At 37.6% G+C, this 26,026-nt stretch overlaps 1 protein-coding gene across 1 annotated transcript in view; it reads left to right on the top strand.

The window, feature by feature from the left end:
* The window catches only part of Jade3 (jade family PHD finger 3), a 134,160-nt gene that overhangs the window by 1,063 nt on the left and 107,071 nt on the right, over window positions 1-26,026 (top strand). Inside the window, exons 2-3 of the mRNA XM_005408972.2 lie at window positions 6,188-6,279; window positions 10,493-10,578. The gene's annotated coding sequence lies outside the window, so the exon portion shown is untranslated. The remainder of the gene's footprint in view (window positions 1-6,187; window positions 6,280-10,492; window positions 10,579-26,026) is intronic.

Raw genomic sequence — 26,026 nt, 5'->3', positions numbered from 1 at the left:
GGCGAGGGGCCCCGGGAGCCGGGGTGCCAGCCGAGCGGGAGCGGGAGCGCGGGCGCCCTGCCGGCCGGCGAACTTTCCCTTCTCTTCCACTCATTGTTCGGACGCGGAGAGTCCGAAGCGGCTGAGCGCAGGGCAGTGCACGGGGTGGGAAAATCAGTCTGGACAGCTTTGCAAGTTAGGGGGAAATTTTCCCAGCGCCAGGCTAGGCAGGGTTGTTAACTTTTCTTTTCCCTAGGTCTCGAATTCGTCTGGTTCCCTGCGCTGTGGGGTTCGTAGGTGTATATAATTTTTAAACTTCCAGTCTTTTTCTCCCGCTTTTCATAGCAGAGCCATTGCTTCGGCCAAGTCGGGCTTTAAATTGTACAGGGCAATCTGCATTTATTATTTGTGAGGAGGAAAGGCGGAGCAAGATCGCGAGTGAGTGACCTTAACGTGGTCCGTGGAGGCATGTTTAAAAGGTTATATCGCTGTGCAACTCTGATACGTATGTACCTCCTAGGATTTTGGCTAGAAACTTGTTTGGCCGCTCCTTTGGCTTCTGAATTGCAAGGAAATCCATCGCCTTAGATGTGCACCGGGGCTGTCCCCCACCGTGAGAGGCGTTTATCTGCGAGGCTGAGGACCAGATCCTGGTCCCCGCCCCCTCCGAGGTCTGATTGTATAAAAAATCAAAATTGTGTTGACAGTGCTTCTAATGGCCTGGAGGGAAAGGCGACCTCATTCCTTGTATTCAGTCTAATAAAGATAACTACTGCTCTCTAAACTCAGAAAGGAATGGAACAAAATTTAGGTAAAAACTGGTTGCACAACCTCCTTGCTTAGATTAAGTAAACCAGAATGTGCTTTTCTAGAGTAGGTCTCTGAAAACACCTTCCCATCAACCGCTTCTTGTCAGCCTGGGATTTGGGGTTATGTGGGTAGGGAGGAGAAAAGAGTGGGCCTGAAAACACTGTTTTTATTTAGTTTAATACTTTTATAACATCTGTAGATAATGGGAATGTGGACTCAGACTTCCTATCCTTTCAGTAGTGTAGTTCTCATGCTTTTATACCATCATGAGTTTAATCCCTAGGTAAGCGAAAAGATTTTTTTTCTTTTTCGTGTTTAGCCTAGTATTCTACCTCCATATCATTTTCTCTTTCATTTAAAGTGAGCTCCAAATACTTGAGCTCTAAAAGGGTAAATACCCTCTCTTCAAAGATTACCTCAGATCTTTGGAAAGTGTTTCTCAATTCTCAGAGTATATTAAACTTTCAATAGTGTTAGTTAGTTAACATCATTGCCACCTTTTTTTTCCAGTGCTACTTTTCTCTGTACTTTTGTTTGCTAGAGAAGGGCTCAGCCCAGTATTGTTTTCTTGAAACAGTTCGTTACATGTTCTGGCTAGTCAGTTCTGTAATGCTCAGTATTCTGATTCTAGAATTCGCAGTTTTCTCCCACCTTTCCTGGGCCACATTGCTAGATTGGCAGTGTGGTATGAATCTTCGTCCCAGGTAGGGCAAAACTGAAGAAAGGCTTCCTGGTCCTTGAAGTGTTTGTTGTTTATGATCAGCTGGGAGCCAGGAGCCTCCCTTAGGGCACCAGAGACCCACCCTTCAGGCTAGTAGAGGAGGTTTGTAGGGCTGGAGAAAGTGATGGTGCTGGGCAATCAGCATAGCTGAAATGTGTGAGTTGGTGAAAGTTAAAGAACAAAGGATGTTGAAGGTTTGTAGGTTTAGTATGTTCTTCTCCTTTAATAATTATTTTTCCCTGTTGTGTTCCACCAACTGTAGCTGTCCATTTCTCCACTAAACTACAAAAAGCCATCTCTTCTCTTTTACTTTTTGGAAGGTAGGGGGAGAGCAGGAAGCATCAAGTATCAGGTGTTTGTGAGTACATGGGGCCCTGCCCTAACACCAGTGTTCTGCTATACCTAGTGGCTGCATCTTAGAGGGCTCTTAGAAGCCTTGATTAGGCAGGGGTGCAGAAAGCCAGGCTAAAATTGAGGTTGAATATTGGCATGGAATATAATGTACTTACCTCCTCATGTAGCTTACATGGAATAGAGGCTGAGGAAGATAGTTGTTATGTGCCACTTCATATTAAGAAGTAATCTCTCATCCAAGGATAATTACTATAGGTCTTTTGCTTGCTTTACTTTGTATAGAAACGGTGAGTATTCAGTGATACTCCTCTGGCATTGTCCTAGCAAGTGTGTGGGTGTGGTGTAGGGGATTGAACACTGCTGAGTACATCCAGCCTTGGTACTCTCCTGAAATGGAGACAGTTGAGTAGCTCACAAGTTTATGTTGTTCCAGTTACAATGACTGGGAAAGCTGAATCACTCAGCTTTGTAGGGTGGGAAGGAGCTAGGATGAGTGGTTAGAAGTAATTAATGAATAAGAGAGTACTAACAAGTGGTCATTACAGAACAGGTAACTACTACTTTCTGTTTTCTGAAATCTTTGTGACTCCCCCATGTTATTTTTGCCTCCTCCCTGTGGATCTTTCCATAGACTATAGCAGTGATTTTCTTAACCATCAGAACTACCGCCGTGCCTCTGTTGGGAGAGAGCAAGAAAGAAGGGTCCTGGAAAAAACTTGTCTGATCCTATAGCTAGGCTTGGGAAAAGAAAGGTAAAAATGTAGAGGGCTGTCTAACTAAGCATGAAGGTAGGCTGGCAGACCCCAAGAAGACCTTAGGGGGTCCTGGTATACCCTGAAGAAAGTAAGGGGACTAGTGTAGGGAAATGGTACTGGGGCTTTGCCCAGAATTCTTCTGGGAAATTTATTAATATTATCCTTTTTTAGAGTTTAAAAACATTTTGATAAAAATTATAATTACAAAAATGTTGCAAGATGGGTCTAAAAAACTATATTCCCTTTACCCAAGGTCACCAGTTATCAAAAGTTTGCTTTCATTGCTTTATCATTTGTTCTTTCTGTTTCTTTTTCCACATCATTTTAGAGTAACCACTGAGAGATTAGTATTTGTCAAGGCCATCCCGTCAGAATTGTTTCAGATGCAGCCACTAGGTATAGCAGAACATTGGTGTTAGGGCAGGGCCCCAGAGATAAAGTCTACCAATAGCTACGAAGGACACATTTGTAAATCATGTGGAATTCTTTGGTGTTAGATATAGATATCATTATCAATTTTGCAAGTGTTTAAAGATACCCTCCTCTTTTCTACCATTCTTGCTGAATTTGCCCTAACTATAATAAATTTTAGTATTGCTATGAAAATTCACTACCGAACTTTACAGCCATAATATATTCTTCACCACTGTTATTTAAATCATTCAGCAAAAATGTACTGAGTACCTTCTGTTTTCTAGGGATATAACAGGTGAAAGAGTCCAGGTATGGTGGCTTGTGCCTGTAATCCCAGCAGGAGACTGAGGCAGAAGGATCACAAGTTCAGTGCTAGCCCAGACAATTTAGAGCCTGTCTCAAAATGAAAAGGGTGTGGGTGTGGCTCAGTAGTAGAGTGCCACTAGGTTCAACTCCCAGTACAAATAAATAATAAATGAGTATGGAAAAAAAAGTGAAGAAACTTCTTACAGTTAGTGGGAAGAATGTTCTGCTGAAGGGGTTTACCAGGATGATAAGAATACTACCAGCCTAGTTATGAATCTGAAGTGCAGATGTCTGAGAGTCATTTGGATGGATATAAATGTAAAAATACATTTTCTCTGAGGCGTGCTGCGTTTAGAAGACAAGATTCATGAGTTAAGGAAGCCTTTTGTGTCTTACATCCCTCACAGGTTGTGGCATCAGGCCAGCTTGGATTCAAATTCTGTCTGTACCCCTTGATCTTGACCAGTTTGTTAAGTTCTCTGTGTTTCAGTTTCTTCATCTGTTAAATCATATTTCTCAGAGTGGTACTGAGAATTAATTGAGGTACTAGTTGCTCTGTAAGCGTTAATTTCATCTATTCCTAGGAAACTGCAGTATGTAGGGAAATAGCAGCAGAAGTATTAGGTATTAAGGGGGGATTCAAGGGGGTATTTCTGTTGTTTTTTTTTTTTTCAGCAAATAAATGTCTAAGTGAAGTGTCAGGCTTAGAAAGATGAAGCAGATGTAACTTGTCCAAGGTCACACAGCAAAAAAGAGGTAGAATTCCTCTTGTGAGAGATACCAGCAAAGTGTCCATGGAGCTTCAAGAATGAGCGGAAATAAGGAAGGTATAAGATAGAGAAAAGAGATTACCAGGCAGAGGGAACAGCAGGTGTTGTGAGGACACTGAAGTGGAAGGGAGCAAGGAAAGGATCCACAGAGGTTTGGCTAGGACCTGGGGAAAGAGAGATGAGGTAGGCAGAGGAAGACTGACAGGGCCTTATGGGACCTCATTAAGCAGTTTGTGTTTTATTCCAAGGACAATAGGAGGTTGCTGGAAGGTGTTTTTTTTTACTTCCTTGAAACACATGGTATGTGCATGCGTGTAAGTGCCTGTGTGTTTAATCCAGAAAAGCTTATAGTGAAGCCTAAATGAAAATGATTTAAGAAAGTTATTTCTTCAATGCCTCATCTTTTTTTTTTTTCAATGTCCCATCTTGTGTTCCAATACAGGCAGTGATTTTGGCCCAGATGTGTAGGTTTTAAGCAGTTTTTACTGTCCACCATAGACATAGCTAAAAATAATTGTCGTACCAGAAGCAGCTCATCCTTCAGAATACTGCTAGAAAGAGGTTTAATTGGGTTCATATATATCTGATAATTTCTAGACTGCATTAAAGGTCTTTTAGCTTTCACTAAGTCCTTGCAAAGGAGTAAAAAAAAAAATGGAATTGGGAGAAAAAGTAATTCCTGGAAACATGAGTTGTTGTTCAGTGTTAGAAATGGAACTGTAGAATATGCCTTGTTTAAATATATAATAATAAAGATACTTCAGTGATTAAATGGAAATTTGTCTTTTTGTTGTGTGTATGTGTGCATGTATGCACGTTCACACCATCTGTGTTAGCAGACACATTTGTGAGAATCTGAAAAGACAAGAACTTTTCAGTACTTTTTTATTTTTATTCATGTACTGGAGGTTTTCATGTTTGAATCTGTTTTTCATGTACAGAGTAAACTGCACAGGAGGAAAGTCAGTGTTCTCTTCCCTTTGCCATGTGCACTAGGCCACAAACATTTACTTTTAAGTAGCTTGTGTCAATTAGCTTTTGGGAGGAATAGGGTGGTTAATTGATATCTGGATGATCTAGGATAGGTTTATTCATGTATCTAGTAGTTGGCAAACTGTTTGCTCTAGTTAGGAAGCCCTAAACTTAGTTGGCTTGTCTCCACTCTACGTGGTCTCTCCTTCAGCTGAATTGTTAACAGGATGTTCTCAAAGTCTCAAGGAGTAGCAAGTGAGCAAAAGCACCAGTGTAGGAGCACTTTTCAAGTGTCTGCCTGTACATTTGCACGTTTGATTATTGTTCTATCAGCTAAACCACACAAGTGCTTCCATGGTCTAGCCAGAAGTCACTGTGGGAGAGGACCACTTGAGGGTGTGAGTATAAGGAGATGCAAAAAAATTAGGGGCCATTATTGCAGTAGTACATAATAATTAGTAATGAATGTTAGCTCTTTTGATAAATTTTTAACATTAAACACTCATTTCTGGTTGTTTTTTGTTTGTTTGTTTGTTTGTTTGTTTGTTTTTCCGGTACTGGGAATCGAACTCACGACGTCGCTCTTGCCAGGAAGGCTCTGTGCTGCTGAGCTAAGTCCCCAGCCCCTTAAACACCCATTTCTGAATGGGATATATTCAGAGATTAAATAATATTAATGTACCATCAATAACATCATCTTTTTTATTGGATATAAGGTAGAACAATGCTTTTTAGGAAGACACCAAAGGGAGACAGTGTAGTTTGGAGACAGTGTAGTAGGTATTCTCAAGTGGTTCAACAGCTCACTGATCTTGTGTAGCTATTATCAAAGGAGCCCCTGAGTTTCCTCAATCCCTCTTCAAGCCTTATTAGAAAACCCTAGTGCACTAGACTGTATATTACGTATTGTAGTTAAGCAAAAAGACTTACTTGGGGATCTGCCACCACCTACGAAATGAAAGATTTGCAACCTCTCCTTGAAACTTTTATGTGTTACATAATTTTTACCTAAGAGAAAAAATTATTTGGGCAGTCCAATAAGGGCATAAGAGTCTCTGTAGATGTTTATTTGACCAAGATTATAAAAAATCTCCTTGTGATTGCAGTGAAGAATCCAGCCTTGTACTATGAAGTGAGTGGCTGGGAGCCACCAATTTGGAGCATCAGCTTTTGACCTTTGCTCAAGAAGATATCAGAGGTAACATTCTTCACATAACTAACATAGACTTTACAACAGTTTAAGATCTGAAATGTATTACATAAAAATGTAACTGGACCCTATAAAGCACAGGTGGGAAAATGAGTATTTTATACATCTTAAAGGTATATATTTCTCCAGGAAATTACTTGGTGATAGCATCTTAGATTTTCTTCTCTACGCCTTGGATAAAAGTTAAAAATAAAAAATTCCTGAGAATTTAAAAGACAGTGACTTGGAAAGAGCCATCAGAATTTATGAATACACATATAATTTGACCCAGCAAACACTTCCAGGAATTTATTCAACAAATACCTGCATGGTAATTAAATATCATTTACAATAGCAGAAGATTAATAGTAGCTTAAGTGTCAGTCAAGGTGTGGTAAGACAGTGGAGTGTTACCTTGATATTGTGTGATCTCCAACATGTACAGAAGTGACAAAGCATGAAATAGAATAATGTGTATTGTATGCTACTATTTATGTAAAATGGTGAATAAGGCCAATAATATATATAAAGTTTGCTTACATAGTCAAATATTTAAGACACTGATAGTTTTGGGACTTGCATGGCTGGGGGTAGAGGATGGAAGGGAGCCTTTTCATTGCATAAATGCTTGTGTATATCATTTTAATTTTAAGTTATATGAATGTATTTCTCTATTTTAAGAACTAAATACATTTTTTAAAGAGATGATATATGGTGATAGTGTTGTAAACTTTCATGGGCTCCTTCCCCAGTTGACTTTGTTAAAGTTATTCCATTCAAAAAACATCCAATTTTTTTTCTTAGAAATGCCTCATTGTGATATACCTCTGATTTCTGTTTTTGGTGGTGCTGGGGATTGAGCCCAGAGCCCCTACACTGTACTAAGTGTATGCTCTGCCACTAAACCCTGAATTTTTAACTATAATCTTGCTTTTTCAGAATGCCGTATGTGTGGAATCCTAATATGTAGCTTTTTTTTAGTCTGACTTATTTCATTTGATTCATCTGTAGTATGTGAACTAATAGCCTGGTCCTTCTTACCACTGTTATTCCATTGTATGTGTACTTTGTTCATTCACCTGTTGAAAGACACCTTGGTTGTTTCCAGGTTTTTTTGACAATTATGAATAAAGTTGTGGTAAACATTAGTACATAGGTCTTTGTGTAGACATAAGTTTTCATTTCATTTGCATAATACCTAGAATTAGGGTTGTTGGGTATTTCTGTGGCAGAAATTGCCAAACTGTCTTCCAGAGCAACTTCACTATTTTGCATTCTCACCAGCCATGAATGTGCTGTATGTGTTGAGGTTCACTCTCCTGTATGAATGTTCAGTTGTCCCAGCACCATTTGTTGAAGACAGTATCCTTTTCCATGGATTTGCTTTTGCACCTGTACGTCTAATTCTAGGCTCTGTGATGCATTAATCTGTGAGCCTGTCATTTTTCCATTTCCACCCTACCTCCTTTTTTTCTGTTTTTTTTTTTTTCTTTTTTTTTTAGTTTTAGTTTTAGTGCTGGAGATGGAACACAGGGCCTTGTGTTTCCTAGGGAAGTGCTGTACCACTGAGCTATACTCCCACCCCTAACACACTACCTTGATTATTGTGGCTTTATAGTAAATCTTGAAATTAGGTAATAAGAGTACCCTGGCTTTTTCTTCTTTTTCAGAATTATAGTAATGCGAGGGGAGCACTTGTCCTGATCATGGGAAACATTCCACCTCTCACCATTAAGTATAATGTTGATTGTAGGAGTTTTTTTATTTTGTTTTGTGTTTTATACCCTATCATGCAGCAAGCAGTTAATCTAGCAGTCTTGAAGGTGCTATTTTTAGAAGACCTGCTTCCAAGATTGGCCCGTGGCTGATAAATGGGAAATTGGCTTTTCAAGCATTTTTAGAAATAAAAGATTATATTCTGCCTTCATTTATTTTTTCAGGGCTCTTTATTTCTTTTGTTACTTATAGTTTCCTTTGACATTTCTTTTAGGGCAAATCTAATGCTAGTAAATTCTATTTTTATTTACGTGAGAGAGGTTTCATTTTTCCCCAATTTTGAAGGACATTTTATGCTGGTTTTTGATAAGATAGTGTACTGTAGTACTTATGCTTTTTCCTTATAGCTAATGTGTCTTTTCCCCTCCTCTGGCTACCTTCAAGATTTTCTTTTCATATTTGATTTTCAGCAATTTGAATATTATATGCTAGTTGTGGCTTTAAAACTTTTTTTCTATATTTACCCTGCTTGATATTCTCTGAAATTCTTATGGATATTGGTTGTTATCTGTCACTAATTTTGCAAAGTTCTCAGCCATTTTCTCAAATAATTCTTCTTCCCCATTCTTTCTTTTTTCCTTTTTCTAAGATACCAGTTAGAAGTTTAAAAAAATAAAAAAAGTTCAATACTGTTTGCTATTGCCTCACAGTTCTTAAATACTATGCTTTTTATTCTCCTCGTTTATCTCTTTTTGTTTTAATTTTGATTGACTGGTTCAAAAAATATGATCTTGAAGCTCACTGATTTCTTGCCTGCATCACGGGTGCTGTTGAGCCCATTATGTGTTTTTGTTTTACTGTTTCTTTATTTCTAGTATTTCCATTTGATTCTGTCTTATAAGTTCCATTTCTTTACTGAAGTTGTCTGTCTGCTCTTTCATATTACCTGCTTTTTCCACTAGAGCCTTTAACATATAAATCATAATTCTTATTTTATTTTTGATAGTTGTGGTGTCTGTTCAGTCACTTGGAGTATTTTCTTGCATTTGATTATTACTCATAACAAGCCTGCTGAAAACTGAACATGGACAAGAGATGCTGAGGAAAATGTTTGATATGTTTGGAGAAGAACGTAAGTTCTTTCTGCTAGGCATTTAGTGTGGAGATTTGTGTTAATTTAGTCAGAGGTTGGCCTGTGCATGATGTTTAGTTTTGCTATGGGCATAAGAGATTTCCCATTCCTCTAGTGATTGACTTCATTTTGACTCTTGCTTGGCTTTGGGTTTTTTCCGTTGTGCTGCATCCCAAGAGTTGTCTTTTACACCTTTCCCAGTTGTATTCCACTGTTACTAACCAGATAACTGGTTTGCTAGGTGGTGGTTAGTGGGGAAAAGGGAGCTCCATGATAATCTGATTAAGCCTGAGATTCAGCAGATACTGAGTGTGTCCCTGACAGCTCCTCTAGGAGTTAATACCCCTCTCCATTTCTTTTCCTCAGCTGTATGGTTATCCACCAGTATTCTCAATCCATGAATTTTAAGTCCTTCCTCCTGAAGATTAAGGCTTTTGTTCTGTACTGACTATTAAAAGAAAGGGAGTCGGGGCTGGGGATTTAGCTCAGCGGCAAAAGCGCCTGCCTGGCAAGCGCAAGGTCGTGAGTTCGGTTCCCGGTACCGGAGAAAAACCAAAAAATAAAAAATAAAAATAAAAAAAAATAAAAGAAAGGGAGTCTAGTCTGAGTTTCATAGTAAGTGTTGTTTTCCTCAGCCAGCCAGTGCCATCATGGGAGATTTTGTGAGGTTTTCTCTGATCCTCACTTGGAGAACCTGGCAGGACTGCTGTAGGAAAAGCTTCTAAGAGGGCGGGATCCAATTTTCCCTATATGGAACCCAGGAACTTCACAGTGTGGCCTCAAGTAATTTGTCAGAATATCTAGCTTAAACTTCCTACAGGTTTATATGCTCAGACCTGTGTCTCCCTGCAGTTTCCAGTCTCTGCAGATAACGGGATAGTGGTTTGTCCCATCACCTCTGTTCTTTGATAGATTCAAGAAAAGTAATTACCTTTCAGTTTGTCTAGCTTCTAGAGTGAAAATGATGACTTTCCAATGTTTATGTGTCCAAGCTGAAACCTGAGTTGTAAAGTAAGTTTTAATCTCCATAACTGTCCAAGTAAGAATATGACACAAACTCAGTACAATTATTTTTCACCTTTCTTTCTCTTTTTTTTACATCCTTGAATTTTATGCTTTTCCTGTTAGGAGGCCAGCAATATTTGATTCTGGTTTTAGATCTGTCTGTTTTAGGCTTTACAAACCTCTACACTATCAGCAATGTGTGATGTTTATCTTCCTATCTTCCAAAATTTTGTATATGCCTTTGTCATTTTTGATCACATTATTAACACTTAGTAATTGCCTCATTCAAAATTAGATTACAGTTTACTCAATCTGGATTATAGGTTTCATTAGTGATCATGTGTTTGTCATGTCTTCCCCTGTTTCCAGGTGCAGTTCAATTGAGCAAACATTGGTTGAGTAGCCCCTGTCACATGGGCAAGACACGGTTTTGAGTAGAATACAGGCCTGGTCTGGTAAGTAAACTAACTAATCTCTAAGGACAGCAAAAGGAAGGATATTGCAGTTTTTAAAAATCTCCACTTCAATCTAGAAGAACTTTTAAAATTATTTTAATAATTCTATTTTAAATTATACTAGTGATACATGAATGTATTTTAGTAAATATTGAAAGATTATAAAGGGAAGAAATTGTTCAAAAGGAAAAATGAACTAGGATGGGTGAAAGGGGAAAGGACAGTAGGGAGAGGGAAAAAAATGCAAGTCAGTTATACTGTTAGTATCCCTTAGTTCATTAAAAAGGAAGGTGTGTGCTAATATTGATTGGAGAATTTTATGCCAATATCTTGTACCCTGAACAACTACTTTAAAGATAACAACATGTAATGTATTAGCTATTGTTATCCTCCTATTATTTTGCTAAGAAATTTTGTTTTACCTTTTTTCCATAAAATAAAAAAATGAAAAACTATAAAAAGAGCTGTAGTTGTTGACATCCTTATTCCTTCACATCCTTTCTGGGGTTAATTTTGATTATTTTTTGTTACTATTCAAATTGCTGCATGATATATAATGCCATCTAATAATTTAGTGAGATATTTTTATTTTTAAAGGAATAAGCACCTAAATGTATTTAACTTCTTTATTACTGGGATTGAACACAGGACTTTCACACTAAGCTACATCTCCAGCTCATTTTTATTTCTTAAATATGAGGCAAGGTCTCACTAAATTGCTAAATTATCTAGGCTGGGCTTAAACTTGCAGTCCTCCTGCTTCAGCCTCTAGGGTAGTTGGAATTACAGGCATGAGCCACCACACCCACCTGTTTAACTTTTAAGGAATGTTACTGATAACTGCCATCATTCAGTTTGGATTGTCTGGTCTGATAGTGCTGCTAGGTTTCATATTATAGTGTAACTATTTTAATTCTTAGGTCCTGTTATTAGGGGAAATGTTATAGGAAATGTGTATAGTAAATAGAAGGTACGGAATTAGTCCTGACTAAAAAGATGACCTGTTGACTTTCTTTAAAACATCATACAATAAAGTGTAAGTTTTTGGCTGTATATGGGTCTCTGGATTTTAATACATTTAAAGATCAGTGTAACCATCACTACAGTTAAGGTACAGAAGGGGTACCCCCCAAAAAAAAACTCGTTTGTGCTAGCTCTTTAGTCACAGTCTTTTCCTACTTCAACCCGTAGGAGCCACTAATTTTTTGCTCCATCACTATAGTTTTATCATTTTGAGAATGAGAGCTCATATCATCTAAGTTGCGTATATCAATAGTTTATTCCTTTTGATTGCTGAATAGTACTATATTGTACAGATATATCACCGTTTGCTTAATCATTTAACATTGAAGGGAATTTGAATTTCTAGTTCTGGGTGGTTTTGAATAGAGCTGCTATAAAAATTCATATGCAAATGTTTATGTGCACATTTATATTTTTCTATGGTAAATACCTGGGAGTGAGATTGCTACAGTTATACTACCATTCATGGTAACTAGTTAGCTAGAGTTTAGATGCTAAAGTAGATAGAACAGTGGTTGTGAACCTATGGCATGTGTGTACACCCAGCTGTTTTTTTTTATCACTGAAAGCTCTACAAGGTTTGCCATCACTGGAATAGAGTTAACAGAGACCCATGTTTGATTCTGCTTCTTCTTTTAGTATTCCTAAAACCTTGAGTAGTTTTAATGTCATTGTGCCTTAGTTTCCTCATTGTAAAATGAAGTTAATAATAACATGGGATCATTGTATGAAATAAGTTACGTATTAAGGATAAAATGCTGAACAATAGATGGCATTCTGAATATTTTATCTCATGTTTAATAAGACCTTTTCTTGTCAGAAACAGTTTCCTAATTTAAACAGAAAATTAAAAGGAACCTATAGGTATGTTTGGTAAGCAAATCTTCAAATCATGTGGGGAAAATTTTAAAAGTTCTCTGTGTTGATAAGTTTAGGAGTATAGATGTGTAAGAGTTCTTTATAAAGCCAAAGGTTGGACTAGATACGCAATTTTTGTGGTTTAACTTGCCCTACGACATTTACCAAAAATTGAGTGTATTGCCATATTTCATACAAGAAGCTACATAAAATAGCTCAGAATCAACTAACACTCATTGACTACTTACTGTCTATATACCAAGCCCCCAAGCTAGACATTCTTCAATTATATAAACCTAACTACTCCCCACAAAATAAGCAATTTGTATGTCCACTAAACTTATTTTTATACTTAAAAATTTTTTTTGGTGCTGGGAATTGAACCTAAGGCCTTTCCCTAGTTAAGTATACACCCTAGTACTTAGCTACACCCTTAGCACCTATACTTTTGTTTAAAAGGCTAACTGCTGCCAATAATGAGGCCTGATTTCTCGGAGCCCTCATGATTTGAATCATCTGTGACTTCTCAAGTAGTTTATTTATTTTGTTGAAGTTTTTTATATTAGCATATGTTTGAAATTTATAATAAATACATTTATCATGAGGAATTGGTACATATACATAGCACATCTTCATCTTTTTTACTTCCTCTTCCCCTCTCCTTCCTCCCATCTTCTCCCTTTCCCATATCCCCTTCCCATCTCTACATGATTTATTTCACTTAGCATCATGGTTTCAAGGTGCATCCATGTTTCACACAAATGACTCAAATTTATCCTTCTTTATGGCCTGTCCATTCATCTGTTGATAAGCACATAGACCACTTTCAAGATTCAGCTATTGTAAGTTGTGCTGCTATAAACATGGGTGTGTGTATATTACTATAATGTCTTTAACTTTTTCGGGAAGATGCCCAGAAGAAATAGAGCTGGGTCAAATGGAATTTCTAATTTTAGTTTTTTGAGGAATCTCCATGCTAATTTCCATAGCAGTTGTACTAGTTTGCATTCCCGACAGTGTAGAAGGGTTCCCTTTTCCCTACAACCTCACCAGCATGTCTTGTTTTTGAGTTCTTCGTGGGAGCCATTATTTCTGAAGTAAGATGGAATCATATTGTTGTTTTGATTTACATTTTTCTTTTTTAATTTATTTTTTCTTTCTTCATTTATTTTATTTTTCATTTTTTTGGTACCAGGAATCTAACTCAAGACCTCGTGCTTGCCAGGCAGGTGCTTGTGCCACTGAGCTATACCCCTGGTTTACATTTTTCTAATGGCCAGAGATGCTAAAAATTTTTCTATGTATGTATTGGCCATTTGTCCATTTTGTTTGGAGAAGTATCTAGTCCTTTGAATTGTCCATTTTTTATTGGGTCTTTTATTTGGGGGGAGTCTAATTTTTTTTTAGTTCTTTATATAATTTGGATACAGAATTAGCCTTCTATCCAATAAATAGCTGGCAAACTTTTTTTCATGTTCTGTAGATTGTTTCTTCACTCTCTTGTTTCCTTTACTGTACAGAAACTTTTTAATTTGACAGAATCCCACTTGATTGATGTTGCTATTTCATGTGCATTTGAGGCTCTATTTAGAAAGTATTCTTTGCTGTGCCTATGTCTTCAAGAGTTTTACCTATTTTATCTTCAGATTCAGTGTTTGTTTTTATGTTTAAGTCTTTGGTTCATTTCGATTTAGTTTTAGTACTGTGTGAGTGATATGGGTCTAGATTCATTCTTCTGTGGATAACCAGTTTTCCCAACATGATTTGTTAAAAAGGCTGTCTTTTCTACATCATCAAGTCCTGTATTTTAAAGCACATCTTTACATAGGAAATCTCCCCAATTTTGAGTAGTACATTGAGAAAATAATTGCAGAATAAGTTTTCATGCTCACTCAAATCTTTTCCTAGAGTACTGTATCATTAGGAAAGTCAACAGAGATCCCATTCTTTTTTATTTAAAAAGTTTTTTAAAAAAATTCATTAGTTCATGTTTGCACTACATAATGATTATAGTCATCATGGGAGTTGGTACGTGTACATAACACATCTTAACTCTTTCTGTGTCCCCCTTCACATTCCTCACTCCATCTCTTGTTCTCCTTCCCTTTGGCAAAAGATATCTTCCCCCCACCTCTCAATCTCTCTCTCCCTCTCTCCCCCCTCCTCCTTCCCCTCCCTCTCCCTGTATAGAGTGAGGCTTTAGAGTTAGATTGCCAGCAGCTTTTTCCTAGATCCCTCAGAGTTTCTAGCTTTCCCCATAATTCTTCACCCTGTCTTTTCAAATGTAGACAGAATTTTGACTAGAAATAGCTATGTCCTTCTTTTTTCACATGAAATTCAAATCTTGTACAGGAGAGGTGTTTGTGTATATGTGTGCGTGTGTGAGTGTGTGCAGCTGTGTTATGTGCCTACATTTAGCCCTCTCTAGAATAACTAACAAATTCTGAAGAAACTTTTATACTATTAAATAAACACGTATATAAAAGCTCTAGTTCTGGCCAGGTATGGTGGCACATGCCTGTAACTCCAGCACTTAGGAGGCTAAGGTAGGAGGGTCACTGAGTTCGAGGCCAGTCTGAACTGCATAGCGAGACCTTGTCTCAAAAAGACAACAAACAAAAAGCCGTCCAGTTCTTTAGCCCCTTAAGGACATTGCATGTAGGCACTTGGCTTTAGGAAAACTGTCTCTAGGCTGCTTTCTTGCCATAATCTCAGTGCCAGCACATCCCAGATCCAATTAAAATTCTTCCAGACTATTACTGTTTATAGACTTTAAAGGGCTCTTCCTATTTCACCTCTGTCGCTAGGCCACTACTGACCCCTGGTTGCACACTGTACAAAGGCTAGTGTCTGTACTCTTGAGAGGCTGGCAGTCAAGGTCTCTCACATCAATTCATCATCTTTTTCACCCTCTTTACCTGCTCTCATATCCTCTTCATACTCCATCTAAGTATGCATTTATTAGCATCTAAACATACCATGAGTCATCCTACTCCTCTGTACTTAGCTCTGCTTAGACATTCCTCCACATTCCTCTGGTTTTGTTCCATCCTGCATGTTACTTAGAAGCTCATCTTTTTCACCTCAGTAGTTCTCCCATCACTGAAGCTCTGTAGGACTAAATGTATTCAATACTAATTTAACTAAGTGGGAGTGGTGTGATGGAGTTCTTAATGGCTGCAATATCCTTTCATCTCTGTTGCACAGTCCTTTACAGTGTGACTTTGCAGTTCCTGTCAACAGCTGGACTTTCTTTACTTGAATCTGGGATGTTCTTGTGACTTGCTTTAGCCAATAAAATGTAGTGTGTTACTCTGGGTAACTTCTGAGCCTAGGTCTTAGGAACACTTGTAGCTTCCCTTGCTCCAGGGGAACCTTGAGGCAACTGTGTGAAAACACACTGGCTAGCCTTCTGCAGGAAGACAGATGATATGAGGAGGAAAGTTCAGACAGCAGCCAACCATCAGATATGTGAGTGAGGACATCTTGGACCTTTCAACACCAGTCGCGTTACCAGGTGACTGTAACTGTGTGGGGGGACTCTAGGAAAGATCGATCAGCAGAACAGTCCCTCAGCTTATTCTAGGCCAAATTTCCAACCCACAGAATTGTGAGCAGCTGGGCGTGGTGGCCCACGCCTGTAATACCAATACTCTGGAGACTGAGGCAGGAGGATCATTGTGAGTTCGAGACCAGCCTGGGCTACAAAGTGAGCTCAAGGCCAGCCTGAATTGCAGAGCAAGACCCTGTCTCAGAAAGACCAAAAAAAAAAAAGAATTGTGAGCAAATAATTGTGTTAAGTCACTAAATTTGGGGACTGTAGGGACTTGGGGTATAGTTTGGTGGTAGAGTGCTTGTCTAGCATCTGCAAGTCCCAGCACCTCAAATAAACTCTGTGTGTGTGTGTGTGTGTGTGTGTGTGTGTGTGTGTGTGTGTGTGTGTGTTGATTTACACCACAATAAATAAGTGAAAGGGCAGGATTTATACTGCTATATCCCCAGGCCTAGAGGGCATGCACATAACATGTTTTCAGTAAAAGATTATTGTAGGTCACTGTCATTATGGTGTCACTCCTGTCTTTGCTTAATAAATGACTAAACTTCTATATCTTCATGTCTCTCCCTGGCTCTCCCAACAGTTCAGAGCTTGGCTTTAACAGTCTTTCAGAACAATACCTTGGAGTTCTTGTTGCACTGGACCAACATTCATCCATTTGCCTCCCTCAAAACACAGCGAGAGTTTGTTCCCTCTGTCACCCCCATGTTGCATCCCTCCTATTACCCTTGTTCACTAACCCTACAGAGTCAACCCACTGAACACTTCAATCTAGGGAAGTTGTTCACTGCCTACTAGCCTTCCGTCATCACTCTGAACTTTCAATACAAGAGTCATATGTGCTTATAATTGTGATGGACCTTAGAGATTGTCTGGAACAATCCCATCCAATTATAAATTAAGAAAAAAAGTTCCAGATGAGAAATAATATTGATAATAAATGGGTTATTCAAAGTTACATGTATGTTATCAGTGTCAAGACTGGAACTCACATCTCACAGATTATTACCTAGAAAATTGCCTGTTTTCTTGCATCACCTCCTTGGTTCACATGTGGGAAACGGTGTCAGTAATCACATTGTGGAAGGTCTTTAGAGATGAGCATAGTACCTTTTACTTTTCTACTTTTCCTTACTTTTCATGCTTCCTTGTTTATCCCCACTCGAAGACTAACCAGTAATGATTAGATACATTAGTAGTCAATAAGTGCTTGTTGGTTAATTGACTTTAAAAAGCAGTTTTTCTTGGAACTGTCCTATACCTTTTTATAGTAGTAATTACAACCATATGTATTTGTCATAACTTGAACTGTACATTAAAGCGTAAATTATACTGTATATAAATTTTATTAATTAAGACATAATTCTAAGCAATTATGCTGAAGAAATTCATTTGTTTGATTAATATGGCTAAATATATAGGTTGCATGTTACTATGTGAATCGAAATTTGACCCTTTGAAAATAAGTATGTATGTATGTAATAGACACTTAATAATGTTAGTTTCATTCTTCTTTGCACACAAATGCTTCATGATTGCTTATCAAGGTTGCTAACAAAAGCATTCTTGTCCTAGGAGATTACTGGATCTCAGATGACTTTATAAGATTCTATGAATTGTTTAAAAGATAAATAAATGTCTTAGAATGTTTGTGTAAAATAAAAATATATAGGTATACTCATGCTATTCTAAAAGGTACGCCTTGGGCCTTAATTTTATTTATTTAGTTTCACTTTTTTTTTTTTTTTTGGAGACAGGGTCTGACCATATAGTTTAGCCTGGCCTTGAACTCCCTATATATTCTAGGCTGGTGTCAAAGTCACAGAAGTCCTCTGGCCTCAGCCCCCACAAAGGCTGGGATTGCAGACATGTGCTGCCATACCCAGTGCCTTAATTTTATTTTTAAAACTAGATTCAAGTATAAGAGAAACTATTAGCCCCCTATTAACAGATATTACTAAAATTTTAAAATAAGACAATAAGATGACTGAATGGCCTTAAAGTATCATACAGGAGTATTGACTGAGAGGCCCTCCCAGATTGTTTGTTTTCTAGGGTATTGCATCTTTGTTTGACTTACTGCCCACTAATCATTGTGGTCTAGACTTTTTCAGGAAACATGCTAGCTTATAGATTTTTTGTCTGGTAGAGAAGCAGAGCTTTCCATTTGGTGAAAGAAATATTCCCAAAGACTTCAGATTAACTTTCCTACAGGGCTTAACCACTTTTCTGAGATCAGACAAGATCGGGCACTTTTAGGGTGGTATGGCTGAAACTACTTTTCTATCTAATTTAGTATTCTGTCATTCTTACTTTTCAGTGTAAGGTATACCAGATCTCAATTGTTTTTAGTACTGGAGATTGAACCCAAGACCGTCTCACTAAGCTACATCCCAAGCCCTTTAAAAGTAATTTTTAAAAATTTTTTAAGATAGGATCTCACTAAGTCGCTTTGTTGCCCGGACAGTTCTCTTGTTTCAGCCTCCTAGAGTATTTGGACTACAGGTATGTGCCACGATGTGTGGCCACATATTCTTTGAATCAGCTTTACATTCTGCTAGCTCTCTCACTAATAAGTTAAATACATCTGACATGTATTAATTCTGTATTGGAGTCATATTTTTAAAATTATATTTTGACACCCAAACATCCTACAACATTGCCTGTAAGTCGTTCCCTACCTGTTAGAAGTCCTAGGGAAATCCACTAGTGGATTGCTGGTTTTGATACTGTGCCAGTTCCTTTAAATACTTTTATGATTATGCTACTACCTGAAGAGGTCTTTGCAAGAAAAAGAGTAGATACCTCTGCAGATACTCAAAAACACTTAAGCAAGACTTTTTGGAACTATTCTCACAACATGGGAAACTGCAGTTCCTCCTTACGTTCCTATTATTTCAGTAAGCTGAGAGGATGACATTGAAAAACCTTTGTTTTAGGAGATCTAGGGCAAAGAGACTCACATAGGGCCCTTCTCTCCTATCTAACACTATTTCTATAATGTTTTTTATTAGTGATGGCCATAAAATAACTATATTGTAGTAATAAAAGTTGATAAACTACCAGCTGCCTTAAAAATACAATGGTTTTGGCAAAATATATTGCAGCCTATGATACAGCCTCCTTTACCCTAACAGGTTTTAACACTTTTCCCATACTATTGAACAGATCAAATCAACAAATTCAGCCAGTGCTCAGTTCATTGCAGATACTGCGCTTGGCCCTGTGCACCTACTTCTCCACCCTCAAACAGACTCCAATAGAAATCATTGTCAATCACTGCTTGCAGTTGTCTGGATAAAAATGGAGAACAGAGCCTGAAGGGTTGTAGTCTGCCCTGTCAGCACCCAGAGGACTCAAAATGGAATAAAACAAAAGACTGGATCTCTTTCACATTACTAAAAAGCTTAGTTATCTACAAAACTACTGATTATTAAATGGATTCAAATTTGAAACATCCTGAGAAATAAGAGCATATTAAAACATAATTCACTATCTCTGGTATTTATAAGTATTTTGAATCAGTTCAACAACTTTATTGAAAGAAACATAAAACTAATATCTGACAAAAGAAATCTAAACTCAGAAATAACCCAAGTATAATTCCTATTCATACAAAAAGACCAACTTCCTTTTTTTTTGTTTTTTTTTCCGGTACCAGGAATCAAACTCATGACCTTGCGCTTACCAGGCAGGCACTGTGCCGCTGAGCTAAATCCCTAGCCCCCCAAAAGACCAACTTTCTGTGGAGCATAGGGAATCCTCTGTAGAGGATGTCTGAACCAAAGTTCTAAAACATTAGGAAGGAGGAAGATGTGGGCTGAGTTGAGGGTATGGTAATACACAAGTGGAACAAAACATTTCAACCCACTTCTTTCCCCTGCAGATTATTTAGGAACAAAATAAAACTCAAAGATCTCTCTTCAATGTTTTATAATTAAAAAAATCACTGAGGTCAGCTTCTGCCACAGGACTTAGAGATCTAGGAGTATTGTTTCCATTCTTACAATAAAAGACTTTGTAAATTCATGACCTTCATCAAACTCCATACAAAGAATTTTGCTCAGATATTTATTGAGAGAAGTAGTTGTTCAAGTTACTTTGCCCATTTTTAAATCAAGTTGTTTTCTTACTGTTTGTGTTTTTCTTTATAGTGCTGGGGATTGAAGCTAGGCCCTTCACACTGTGCTACATTCTTGGAACTTTTTAAAAATCATTTTATTTTGAGATAGGGTCTGGCTAAATTTTTAAGTTGCCTAAGAAGGACTGAAACTTCCAATCTTCCTGCCTCATCCTCCCAGTACTGTTGAGGTTTTTTTTTAAGAGTTTTTCAGTATTCTAGATAAAAACCCTTTATTATATGATTTATCAGCAAATGTTTTCTTTCTTTTGGTAGGCTGATATTTCATTGTCTTTTTTAACTTAATTTTTTGCATTAGTACATATTGGTCATACATATTAATCACATTCATCATAAAGAATTGGTACCTGTACATAATATATCTTAATTCTTTTTTCCCATTCCCCTCTCCTCTCTTCAACCATTCTTCCTCTCCCACTTATAGTACCTTTGTTTCAATTTTTCCCTTGCTTTTTTTCCTTTTCCCTTCCTTCCCTTTCCCCTCCCTGCTCCCCTATTCCCCTTTCCATTGAAACATGTACTTCCTATTTCCCAATATCTGTTCTCATAAACTCATTTACCCTTTGGGTTCCTCACACAAGGGAAACAATGCAATTTTATGTATTTATTTATTTATTTAGTTAATAAGTAAGTAAGTACTGGGAATTTAACTCACAACCTCACACTTGCCAGGCAGGCACTGTGCCACTGAACTATATCCCTGCCCCAACAATGCAGTTTTAAACTTGTGTTTCTGACTTATTTCACTTAATGTTATGGTCTTGAAGTGCATCCATTTTGTTGTCTTTTTTTTTTTTTTCCTGGTACCAGGAATCAAACTCACGACCTTGCGCTAGCCAGGCAGGCGCTGTGCTGCTGAGCTAAATCCCCAGCCCTGCTCTCTCCTACATTCATCTGAAATGTTGAAATTAGTTTATTTTTTTTCTCCGCCTAAACATTCTGGGCCCACTTTAGGCTCAAGTGGTTCACCTACCTATCCATTGTTGCCAATTCATAGAAGTTGGCTTTCATTTATCTCAAACCTTCATTTATTTTTGTATCCTAGTTCAAGGACTATTATCCTCCTTTTCCTAATTTTCTTGGTAGGAACTTACATTATTGACTTTAGTTTTTTTTTATTTGCTAATGTCAGTATTAATGCAAAAAGTACCCCTCTCAGCCCTGCATTAGCTTTTTCCCACAAATTCATATATATGTATATATATATATATATTTCCCCCCTGCCTCTTTGGTCTTTTTGAGACAGGGTCTTGCTATACAGTTCAAGCTGGCCTTGAGCTTACTTTGTAGCCCAGACTGGTCTCGAGCTCACAACAATCCTCCTGCCTCAGCCTCTGAGTGCTGGGATTACAGGAGTGCTCTACCACGCTCTGCTGATATGTTATATTTTTTATTTTCATTTAGTTCAGTGTGTTTGTAAAACTTGCCTCAAGATTTACTTGGTTCATAGCTTATGTAAAAGTACTGTATAGTATTTAGTTTCTACATGTTAAGAGATTTTCCTGTTCTTTTTTATTGGTTTCTACTTCAATTCCATTGTTACCAGAAAATGCACTTTGTATGATACCAGTACTTTTATTTTTATTTTTTTTTTTTTTGTTTTTTTTTTTTTTCCCAGTACCAGGAATTGAACTCATGACTTCACACTTGCCAGGCACTGTGCTGCTGAGCTAAATCCCCAGCCCCTGATATCAGTACTTTTAAATTTGTTTTTTTTTTTAATTTGTTTAGTGAGCCAGATGTGGTATCATCTATCTTGGTATATTTTCTGTGAGTGAAACAAATGTAGTTTGCTGTTGTTGGGTGCAGTGTTCTACAAATATCCATTAGATCCCTTTGGTTGGTAGTGTTGTTGAGTTCTTCTGTGTCCTTGCTGGTTTGTCATGTTGGGTCTTGCTGATTTTTCAGATGTTCTTGAGAGGATGTTGAAGTCTCCAACTATAATTGTACATTTGTCTGTTTCTCCTTTCAGGTCAATCTGCTTGTACTTCATGAATTTGCACCTCTGTTGCGTGCATATGCATTTAGGATTGCTATATCTTCCTGACAGATTAACCCTTTTTTTTATAATTTGATGTTCTTCTCCATTTGTGTATTTTCCTTTTATTTGGTATTACTGTAGCCACTCTTGCTTTCTTTTGAGTAATGTTTGCATTTAAATCTTTGGTTTTTGCTTTCCTTATATTTGAAATGAGTTTCTTGTATACAGCATATGATGGGTCATTTTTTAACACACTGTGCTGATTCTTCTTTTCATTGATTTAGACTATTTACATTTGCCAGCCCTTCAGAGATCCATAGAACATCTGTCCTTAGAATGCATTTTCTAGATTTGTGTCTGGCTTTTTCATAAGTGACTGTAAATACATGATATAATGCAAGTTTATTTGACAAAGAATTAAAAGTCCTGGACACTAGATCTTCTTTTGGCACACAGTAGTTTTGTGACATTGAGCAAATGATACTACCTAGTTCTGTTTTAAAATGCTCGTTGGGCTCCTATTGGGTATTAGGAGCCGGGTATTAGACATAGTTAGTAAAGACACAAAGATGAGACACAGTATATTCCTTGCTTTCCAGGAACTTAGAGAGGTAAGTTCAGATAATCATAATTGTAGTGGGTAAATGTTAATGGTAGAGGTTAGTACCAAGTTGGGTCAATAGAAGAAGTTAAGCAAGGCTTCTAACAAGAGGTAATAGCAGCACATTTTTTTCTGGTTATTAACTTTTTTTGAAAAGTTTATTGTTACAATTTAGGTATATACAATGACCATATTCATTATAGGGAATTTGTATCTGTACATGATATATCTTGTTTCCTCCTTTTCCTCCCATTCCCATCCCCTCTTTTCAAATCCCCTTCTCCCCTTTCACAAAACTCAGTTTTTATTTTATCCTTTTTCTCATTTTTTTTACTTCCTTCCCTTTCCCCTCCTCCCTATTTCCCTTTTCCTTTTGAAAAGTTTCTTCCTATTTCCCCACATCTATTGTATATTAATTATCTTATTTACATTTTCAGTTTCTCACACCAGAGAGATAATGTGATATTTACACATGTGTGTCCAATTTATTTCACTTATGATTATGGTCTCAAGGTCCATCCATTTAACTATAAATATCTCAGTTTTATCTTTCTTTATGGCTGAGTAATACTCCATTATGTTAAAAAGAAAGACTATCATTGATTGACGGGCATTTGGGTTGCTTCCAAGATTTAGCTATTACAAACTGTGCCGCTGTAAACATGGGTGCACATATATTGCTGTGGTATGATGCTTTTAGCTCTTCCAGAAAGATACCCAGAAGAGACCACTAATCCTAGTTTTTTTAAGAATCTCCACATTGATTTTCACAGTGGTTGCACCAGACTATACTCCCACCGACAGTGAAGAAGTGTTCCTTTTTCTCTATAGCCCCACCAGTGTTATTAGTTGTTTTCTTGATAATTGCCATTCTTTCTGGAGTGAGATGGAATGTCAGCATAGTTTTAATTTGCATTTCTCAAATTACCAGTGATGTTGATCATTTTTTCATATATTCGTTTGCCATTTATACTACTTTTCTGAGAAATGTCTATTCATCCCAGATGCTCATTTTTGAATTGGGTCTTTAAATTTGGAGGGTCTGATTTTTTCAGTTCTTTGTGTTCTAGATAGTAGTCTTTTGTCTGAAGAACAGATTAGCTGAACATTTTAAACACCCACTAGAGGCTGACCAGGTGAAGAAATGGACAGGGGAAGAAAACTGAACATATCTGGATTTTTGTATTCTCAAGTTTAAGGAGAGGTTAATGAAGAAAAAGTCCAGTTCCCCGCACCTCCTGTGCACACAAGCATTTTGTAATCTTAATATCCTCAGGCCTTGGCTCTTTCGGGTATATTGTCCCCAGATTATTTCATGGTTCTTGGTTCTAGTGGTTTCTGAACTTTAGGCCTCCAGCAGAGTTTTCATAGCTAAATTTATAAGTCATCATAAATATTTCACATCTTCATAAATCTGTATTACTTATAGTCACGCTTCTCCTTTTGTGCAAATCATTTATGTACTATATGCCCAGGGTAGGTGGCAGGGAATGAGGTTAAATCCTAGGCTTCAGAAGACTACCAAACTCACAATAGATTTTTGTCACATTTATAATTCCTGTATTCACTCTGAGTATCTTTTGCATATGGTTAAGTTTTATAGTATTTATTTCCCTCTTCCTTAAACCACATTTATATTTATTAGTAAGAATTAAAATAAATTTTAAAAGTTCTTTAACCACCTTAATAATGCTTATTCCTTTGTGAGTTTCTTCTTCATTGTCTATAGTTTTTCTGTAATTGGATGAATACATGGTATAAATCACAGAAGCTACTGGGTACCCTCTCATAGTACCCTCTTCATTGACTCTGCCCTCTAAAGGAGGTTCTGGCTTGGGAAAGCAGAGCATAATAAAGAATTGGGAAGCAAGGTAAAGGGTTATGATTCATAACTGTGCAGAAGAAAATACTAAGAGGTTGCTACTGAAGTAACAGGAACATTTTAAAACAAAATTTGATAGTAGCCAGTTATTAGGAATACTAAAAATACATAATGATTTTCTTGCTATGATGAATTTAGGGAAAGAAGGAACTATTTCTGACAACTGTTGAAATGTTGAGGTGCATACCAAAAATATTATATAGAATTTATTAGCTAAATCCAAGAAAACAATTTCATATTCTTCATTTTGGAGAGTAAGGTAAATTTAGAGGACTTGGGCAATGAGTTGGATGGGGCTCTTATTATGGCATTACCAGTCCTCCCATTGAAACAACATGATGATGAGCTGGGTGTGGTGGCGCACACCTGTAATCCCAGCACTCAGGAGGCTGAGGCAGGAGGATTGTTGTGCGTTCAAGACCAGCCTGGGCTACAAAGTGAGCTCAAGGCCAGCCTGAACTGCATAGAGAGACCCTGTCTCAAAAAGACAAAAAAAGTTTGAAACAGCATGATGTGTAGTGGGGAGATATGGCTTTGGGAATTGGTTCTTCAGTTCAAATCTCAGCTGCCTAAGGCTTTCTGTATAAGTGGATAGTACCTATGGCAGGTAGGATTAAATGAATTCAAGTAAGAGAAGCATCAACCACAGCAAAATGTGCCCTACTGAGTGTAGTTCCCCTGACCCCTCTTCACAGCCTATCTGCATTTGGCTTCCCAAATCCATTGCTCATAACTCACATACTATCATGCAGTCTAATCTTTTAGAATTACTTGCCATTTTTGTTTTCCTATTCTACTGCTTTTTACGATGGGCTCTCACTGTGTTGCCCAGGCTGGCCCTGAACTCTGGGGCTCAAGTGATTTTCCTGCCTCACCTTCCCAAGTAACTGGAACTATAGATACACATGTGCTACTGCCAAGCCTCTCATTCTGTGTAGTTCTGAGTGAAATGTGTCTTTCCATGCTCTCAAGTGTGTTGTACCCTTTACCTTGGTGAATTCACCTTGGTCCAGGTTTGATTTTCTACTTGGCTCTGAAACTGAGTTTTGTTCATACTGAGGATGGATCCCAATTTGCAGATGGACTTGAAGTCACTTAGCTCTATATAAGCCAAGATGACAATTTATTGATGTGTAGGGAAAATCCAACTGTAATTGCATTTTCATGTGGTGGAACCACCTCATACTACATTGTAAGAGCTGATTGTGCTCATGGCTTTCCAACTCCATGAACACTGAATGGCATCATCTTAGGAGCTTTGACTAATGTAGGAGTACCTGCTTCACAGAAATCAATAAGCTACAAATTGCGGATTTTCCTCCCTTGCAGAGCCTGAGGGTAAATTTTTTTAACACTCCACTGATTTCATGTCTCCCTCCCTCCCCCTCCCCCTCTCCCTCCCCCTC

This window comes from Chinchilla lanigera, unplaced genomic scaffold (genome assembly GCF_000276665.1).
Source record: "Chinchilla lanigera isolate Chin_1 unplaced genomic scaffold, ChiLan1.0 scaffold00115, whole genome shotgun sequence".
In the NCBI taxonomy this organism is placed as follows: Eukaryota; Metazoa; Chordata; class Mammalia; order Rodentia; family Chinchillidae; genus Chinchilla; species Chinchilla lanigera.
This window is presented reverse-complemented; position numbering and strand designations above follow the sequence as displayed.